This window comes from Perna viridis, chromosome 12 (assembly GCF_037379345.1).
Source record: "Perna viridis isolate PV_CMFRI_1.1 ecotype Kerala chromosome 12, ASM3737934v1, whole genome shotgun sequence".
Taxonomy (NCBI): domain Eukaryota; kingdom Metazoa; phylum Mollusca; class Bivalvia; order Mytilida; family Mytilidae; genus Perna; species Perna viridis.
This window is the reverse complement of record NC_142456.1, coordinates 23,490,686-23,499,284: the sequence shown is the minus strand read 5'-3', so window position 1 is coordinate 23,499,284 and position 8,599 is coordinate 23,490,686. Positions and strand designations below refer to the sequence as shown.

Here is an 8,599-nt window from a genome sequence, read left to right as displayed (position 1 = left end):
GAAATTCATTTAATTCCTTTTAAGTAGTATAGTAGGGGTAACGGAATAGAGACCCACAACTGACAAAGTCCATGCTTATCTATATGAAACCTCCTAATTGAATTGAATCAAGATACACAATAGGAACATGTAATAAAGATTCTGTGAAAGTTGCATTTAATTTTATTTAGTGGTAAAGGAGGAGTAACGGATAAGAGATGGGTCCCCATGTCCCCGTATTCACATATGACAAAGTCCGTGTTTTGCTATGTAAAAAAAACGATCAAAAACAGAAATAGAAGTTGCACAATGGGAACATGTAATGAGGTTCTGAGAACGTTTCATTCAATCTCATTTAGTGGTATATCAGGATTAACGAATAAGAGATGGGTCCCCTTTGTCAACATATAAAGAAATGACAAAGTTAATGTTTTGCTATGTGAAACCCGAAAACTGCTTCGGATCAAAATATAAAATTGGAGGAGCACGATTGGAAAATTGAAAAAAAATGTTCTGTGAAAGTTTCATTCAATTACATTCGGTGGTATAAGAAGAGTTAAGGGTAAGGATAACAAAAAAAATTACCGAACACTAATCCGATCCATAATCAAGTCCAAAATGGATATCATACATCACCCGAGTAGCTGGTACCGCAATGATTCTGATTTAGTACAGGTATTTCAAACGAAATGGTGGGTTAAATCTAGATATTACCGCGAGCCAACCCTCCCTCTTCCATTGTGAATAAAAGATTGGTCCGTCCTGTATAACGGAACTACATATCACCCACTTTGCAAGTTGGTGTATAACAAAAAATACATTTCATTTCTGCAACAACCATGCCTATGTGGTGTCTCTCTAAAACGCTTATGTTTTTATGATAGGTCAATATATAGATACATACATAATATATTCATAATAATGATCTCTGCAATTAAAGCATTCAACTAAAATATATTAGTCGTTGAAATGAAATAGTGTTATTAAATGGGTATTCATTGCGCCTCGGGCAAATACAGATAACCTCAACCAAATACGACTGTACTTGGACTTTATACAAGATTAAGATGAAAATACCCATTTAATGACACCTTCATTAACTCACGTGTTTAAACACTGTACACATATTAGTTAAATTAATTTTTTTTTATTAGACCACTAAAAAAAAACCCAATAACCCTGTTGAGCTAAAGCATCATAGCGATAGATATCTAGAACTAGCATGTCCTTCATGTCTTCGCCATTGTGAGCATTTCTATCAGAAACCTTAACGGCAATGGCTGGCATCTGACCAGACTCCATGTTTTTGTTTTGTCTTGTTTTGTTTTGTGTTTTGTCTTTTGTCTTTTGTTCAATTTTTTGTTGGCTTCAATCGTTGTCAATTATGTAATCCATAGTTCAATCTTTCAAATTGATAGTTATGTCACAGTCTGTATCAAACTATTGTCGCCACTATTTCTATTGTATATAAACACATTATTATAGGATAAAACATTGTTTTTCCACATTTTATCGATGTGAAAAATCGGACCATTCACTCACAAAACAAATAAAAGTCGAAAGAACTTTATGTTAGGTTTGTGAGTGATAGTCCTATTTAACAAATAAATATATTCTGGAAAATCAATGTTTAATTCTCATAATTTCAATCCCTGATTATCTGAAATATATTAATAGTTTTTAAGCATATTAACGGTTTCATCTTTTGTAGAAACGATGGTAGAATGTTGTTTACGATAAGTACATGAAATGTACACCGTTGTGAAAAATATCATCACTGAGGTCGTAAAAAGGTGACCAACCAATCACAATACGTGAAAAAGGAATATGTTAATTATATGGAAATTATTAAATAATACTGAATATTGAATTGACCCCATCAAATATGAAATATAATCTGTGTGACCCTAATTTTAACTATCGATTAATATACAATTGAGTAACAGAAAACTTTCTTTGTAAAAACGTTTATGATTCTGCAGTGAAATTTTGTTTGCGAATATATGATTTTTAATGTAGTTTCATGTAGCAGTTTGATGTAGATTAAGTATCTCTTTTTAATAAATTACGTCCTGGAAGTTTGTACTTGAAGGGATTATCAACAGAGAAAACTTGAACTTTGAACAACTAATATTACAGTCTCGTCAAATAAATGAAAAAAGTGCGTAGCATTATTGATAGATTGATTGAGCTTCAATCTTCTTAGGCATTTGTAGCTGATCGGCTTTGTCCACAACAAAATGCTTCAAATATTTCGTATAAGATACTGTTTCGATTTCATATATACGTTATACATAATAAAAGTCACAGACGAAACTATTAATGATGGCAAGTTGACCTGCAAAAATTAATGAAAAACAGAGTTTTAGATTTGTCCTTTATATGAAATTACGAGCATTGTTTACAAATGTGCGTATTTATCAGACGTCGGGGTTTATGTATAGGATCGCATAAAACACAAAGTAAATAGTGCAATGATAGGAAATCTGCGGTTTATCTAAAAGAAATGTTCTGGTTGTCCTGGAGATATAAATGTGATAAAAAAACAATAAATCATAAGTTGTCTATTGGTGTTGTTTAAAAAAAATGGGTATTTACAACAACTGCAGTACTTTACATTCTAGCCAAACAAATAAGCTGCTGTAATTACGTCTCTGAGTTCTACACTGTCAATTATAGGCGGTCTTATCATCATTGCATCCTACTCCCTTATACCAGAGATTGAGAACCCCATTAGGTATATGCTTGTTGCCTTAAACATTGCAGACATGTACTGCTTTTGGACATAACATAGGAAGTGTTAACTGGTATATTCATAAAGAACCGTTAAACTGTACGTTATGTACAGAACAAAGTTTTATTACTACATTTTTCTGGACTACATTCATTGCAATATATTTGCTTATGTGTGTAATTTGTAGCAGGCGAAACTTTCTGACAACACGCCGACTGTATCTTCTGCATGGTTGTACCAGGTAGATCGAATACATACATACAATGACGGCTTACGATGAACTTTGTGCACCTTAAGCTCATGCTAAAATTATTTCCTTCGTTAAAATCTTTGTTCCTTAAATTGTGAGCTTTGGACTCGGACTTATATATTGTTTAATTCTATCCTACTTACTTTTCGATTCGATTTCGATCAAAGCATCAAAACAATGGAGACACAAGATATAAAAACAATCCACATATATAATGTAGACAATAGAATAAAATACAATGATATATATATATATAAAAAAATAATAAACGCTTGCAATATGAATTCCAGCATAAAAACCGATAGTGGCATCAGGTGCTTTGAAGGTTAGGATGCTCTGCCTGGCAAATTGCAAGTGTCAGGTTTTGGGATTATCAATCCAGGATAAATAGATCAAATATGTCATGAGGAGTTACTCATTTAAACACGTGTACAATATCGAAGTAAGCCATATATATTATAGAGGATTTGTCTGACCTGAAATATATCAGATTTTATCTATCATATCTATAAAAGTTTGCAGTATTATAAATTAGTACCTAAAGCACTAAGGCTTCATTCATTTAATTACACATGTTAGAACCTCTCGATGATGAATTTGGCTTCCCGTTCCGATATTTTTGGTTTTGAGTACTTCTTGTATACAAAATATTATTGGATTAAGATCTTTCTATATATTTGATTATAATGCTGCTGCTGTTATTTCTTAACAGACGTATACAGCAAAGCCAATTTAGCAATATATAGGATTGGTATGTTTGTATATAATGAAAGTGAACCATTTTTTTTTTTTTTTTGTACACTTTGTATATTCTTAGATTTGTCTTAATAGATTGAATAATAATTTTAATGATTTAGAAAATAAATATTTGATTTGCGATAATTCTTTTTATAAAAGAAATAGAATATATTTCACTATCTAAATAAAAATATTTTCCCGAAAGACCAATGATTTTGTTTTGTCTGCATTTTTAGATCGATTTAAAGAAAATTCAAAGTGAAAATGTTTTACTACTTAAAACAGATTTACTACTTTCTGCTTAACAATTATTATCGAGCATGACACAAAGCATATGCCACTAAAATTCTCGAGGAAAATGTTTACAGTATTTGTATTTACATGATCAATTACTTCAGCAGCAGCCCTTTCTCATGTCCTCGGAAGCAATTTTGTTAGTAAAGGTGTATGGTGCTGTATAGATTATTCATCTGATCATGCATTTATGTGGATGATTATTTCTGGGAAAGGATGGGAGGTCCTTATGTACTTCATCATCACAATACTATACTGGACAATGAAAATAACAAAATATTATGGGGCAAGTATACAGTTGCTAAAACATCATTCGATTTACTTTAAGTGTGTACAAAGGGCACTTATCAATGTTTCAAACTATTTATTTGACATATGAACCATTAAAAGAGAAATTATATAATTATTATTCAATTATCTTTAAAAAAAAAGATTAAGTAGGTTCAATGCCCGAAAGTGTTATTAGAAGAAACAATAAGCCGACGCAAGGTCCTTAAGTGATAATTGCCCCCTTTCGATTTAATTATTCTAGCTTATTACTGTAATTTGAGAGTGAGATGATGTCCAGGTGATTTACTAAAACTTTGTTCTTAGAAAAAAAATGTACGTCTCGAATTGAATTAATACAAAATTCCTATTAAAGTGATTTCAAAGAATCAAAACTGAGAAAAGTACTGGTTGCTTGGTAAAAGTCAATAGATGAAGACAAAAATAAGAAGAATCAGATGTGCCAATTAGTAGCATAGTTTGCTTACACTTTTTGTCAGTGAAGAAGACGGACATGTCAAATTGATTTTATATGAATTGATCTTATCAAACACCACTTCGTTTTAAAATCATACCTTGGCATATTTGTTACTGGTTGTTTCAGAGTTCTTTTCGTTTGTCTATATGATGTATTCCATGGAGAGAATTTGATGTATTATTGAGTGAGTTTTATGATGTGTTTGTTTTTAAAGCTACTTTTGACCTTACATTAAAGGGGTAGTTAAGGTCTTATTAAACTAGTTAAACCCAATCACATGTGTCATGCGTCTGTCCACAAGCAGGAAATGTTAGTCATTAATGTGTCTTTTTTGCCGACCAATGGCATGCATTTATAAGAGTATTGAAACATCTTCCAATCAGATTTACATTTATATACAAGTGTATTCATCTATGCTAAGAGTATTCATACTAAAAAGTACAACAATACATAAAAACTGATGCCAATATGATACAACACCAAGTCGAGACATCTTTAAAACGGACGCATGATTAGAATAACACCACTTAACGTATGGTGCAACAGCTTTTTTACTTTTCCTTCATTGTTCGAAGGCAAAAAAATACATACCTTGAACCACGACTACCAAAATCACTACTGCTAGAGATATACCCTCAAGCTAAATGGACTTCGTCTACTATATATATATATATATATAGAAAGGTCTGAAAAATTCCCAACGATGTTAGAACTGTCAAATTTGCGATGCAGTTTTTGGGCGTTCCCTCCGAGGTATGGAGCCCAAACTTCAAATGAATTTTAAATTATTTTAAGTTTTTTTTATATATATATTTGTTCTTGATTTGCCTTAAAAAGCTCTTTTATTCATCAAAGCATATTGACATTCAATACAATACTGACCACGGGACATTTTCAACAACTTTTTCCAACTTAACTTCAGTTCCGTTCAAGCCAAAACGACAACTAGTTAAACACAACGAAACTGAAATGCCAACAACTACAAATCACTTTAAAGAATGCGCAATGACGTCCAGCAGATAATCAGCATTCAAAGAATAAAACCATAGAACTCAGAACTACCAATCGCTTGTTGGGTGGTACACATTTTCAAGAATATGATACAGAACCGACATTCTAAAATATTTTTCGTCCTTAGAGTAATTTGAATGACTATATACAGTACTAACCTACGGTGTATAATTTTATAATTTTATAATTTTTTTTTGTAAATTCTTTTTTAGTAATATAATTCATTTGTTGTTTTCGTATTTGGAGGACTAATTGCGATAAGCGAGACTTTTAAAATATACAGAGGAAAATGTTTACAAAATGCTGGAATTTTAAATCGACAACATATTTGTTGGTGAGGTGGACGTGTTTTTCAACAAACGATCGGCATTCGGGAACAAATTGTGCTCCTTTACCTGCTGACCTATTTCTTCATTTTTATGAGGCTGACTTTATAGCTGATCTGATCCGAAAGAAAGAAGATCGTTTTGGCTAGATCCTTTAATCTCAGTTTCCGCTATATAGATGACGTATTATCTTTAAACAATCCTAATTTCGGGGATTTGATACATCGCATCTATCCCAAAGAACTTGAGATAAAGGATACTAAAGACACTGTGAAGTCAGCCTCATATCTTGACCTACATATAGAAATCGATGGTAAAGGAAAACTATTGACCAAACTTTACGTGATGACTTTTCATTCAAAATTGTCAACTTTCCTTTCATCTGTGGCAACATCCCTTCAGCACCTGTGTATGGAGTGTTCATATCACAACTCATACGTTATGACAGAGCTTGACGAAACTACGCAGACTTTTTGCATCGCGCTAGAACTCTAACAAATAGGCTCCTGGAACAGGGTTATGTTGCTACAAGATTGAAGTCATCACTACAGAAGTTTTATGGTCGTCATCATGAACTCGTGGATCGTTATGATGTATCTATCTGCACCATGAAAACTGATTTATTCAACGGGTCATAGTTTTCCTTTCCTCGTTTGTCTACCCCGGACTTGACTTTTTATGAGCAACTCGGCGGGTTTTTCTAGAAAAGCAAAGGACGCTTACCCTACCGGTGCACCTGGTCCATGCTCCTACTTTTAGTGGAGTCCGAGTTGCTTATTCATGCTTTTGTTACTTTGTATGTATGATTTTAGTTCTGGTCTTTGTCCCTGGATTACATTCTTTTGATTACCGCTATAACATTGGTTCCCTTGATTATTCTTTCCCCTTTCGTCAACAGTTCAAGCCTATGAAGTATTTATAACACAGTTGACCCATTACTGTCGTGTACATGATTTGTACACTGATTATCCAGCGAAAACTGTCAATTAAGCTAGTAAGACAATGGCATGTTCAGTCGTTGTTGCTCCTATCTTGATTTACATTACAATTTGTATAACCGGAATAATCTCGCAGATGACACATGACGCTTTTTTTTCACTAGATTTAACGTATTATCAGATTATTTGACACTTACAGAGATTTACTGACTTGCAATGTAACGGGGACGCTGGTGAAGAAAGACAAGCTAATAAAATATATTATAACGACAATATAACCCCTCCCGAGTATCTTCTCAATCTTCAGTTTTTGTTTATGTATTTTGTGCTGTAATCTGTATGTTTTTTCACGTGTTTGCGATTCTGATGCCTGTTAATTGTTTCTGTGTTTTTGCTTTTGTATTTTATTCATGCATAACAAAGAAAACTGTGCAAAATTGAGCCAAAAAGGTGTTAGTTTTCCTAACTTGGAAAGAATTGTCAAGGGAACCAAGATTCTAGCGGAAATCTAAGGAATGTAATCCAGGGACAAAGACCAGGCACGGGAAACAGACACACAGAAATAAAGATCATATAATAACCAAAATAAGACGTAAAAAGCATCAAACGTAAATGAGCATCTCGGACTCCCCTAAAAACTCGGAGCATGGACCAACAAGTAAAAAACACTTGGTTTCATTGAATTTATCTTCGCAGGACATTTTGGCTACATCCTTAGACAACTCAAATGTTGGAACCATTTAAGTCTATTGTATCATAACAACTTTTGACAAAACATTTAGTTAGTTAAACCATGCGCCCAATATGTCGAGAATACACAGATTACTCCAGCCACCAATGCTGCAAGAAATGCTTAAAAGTTACTTAGAAGAAAAGATACTTTCTTTGTGATGTCAGTTTGACACGTAAATATAAAAACAGCGTATAACTCTTTTTGTCTGGGTGAAGTCATCGTTTTTTACACAAGACAATGCTGATAAGTGTCTTTTAATTGATTAAGCTTAAATTTTCACCATGTAATAGGACCGGAGTTGGAACCTGGTATAAACGAATCTGCCACTTTGTGACAATCAAAATTGCACCCTGACTTACCCATATGTATTATACTAGTATCAAAACTTTTGCTATTTCCTATTTATACATTCAAATCATATAAAAATCTGTAAACATATAACAATCAACTATTCAATTTCAGGCATTACGAGCAGGACACACATCTTACGTCAATATGTCAGATGTGGAATGAACTACGAACAGAGGACGAATTTTTCTGTTTTACGTGGCTAATAATATACTGTCTACGTTTATGGGGTACGACAAGATTCATTTTGGACCTAGTTTGTGTTAAGATTTCTGCCGATAATTCATTGGAAACAGCATTATTCTATTTACAATCTTATGGTGATAGTGCACAGCCTTTCTGGAACCTCATTCTATTTTGTATCTGTAATAAAACAGTGCGTTCTCGCATTCAACATCATCGGAATCGTGAAACATTCTTCAGAATGCTAACAGTTATATCGTTTAAGTTGTAATAATCAATGAAATAGACCAAATGCTCATAAAAATGTAGTTTTTATACGG

The 8,599-nt window shown here is 33.0% G+C and overlaps 1 pseudogene; it reads left to right on the top strand.

Moving 5' to 3' along the window:
* Positions 1-597: 597 nt before the first annotated feature.
* On the top strand, positions 598-8,550 carry LOC148601750 (G protein-coupled receptor 157-like; annotated as a pseudogene).
* Positions 8,551-8,599: the final 49 nt, after the last annotated feature.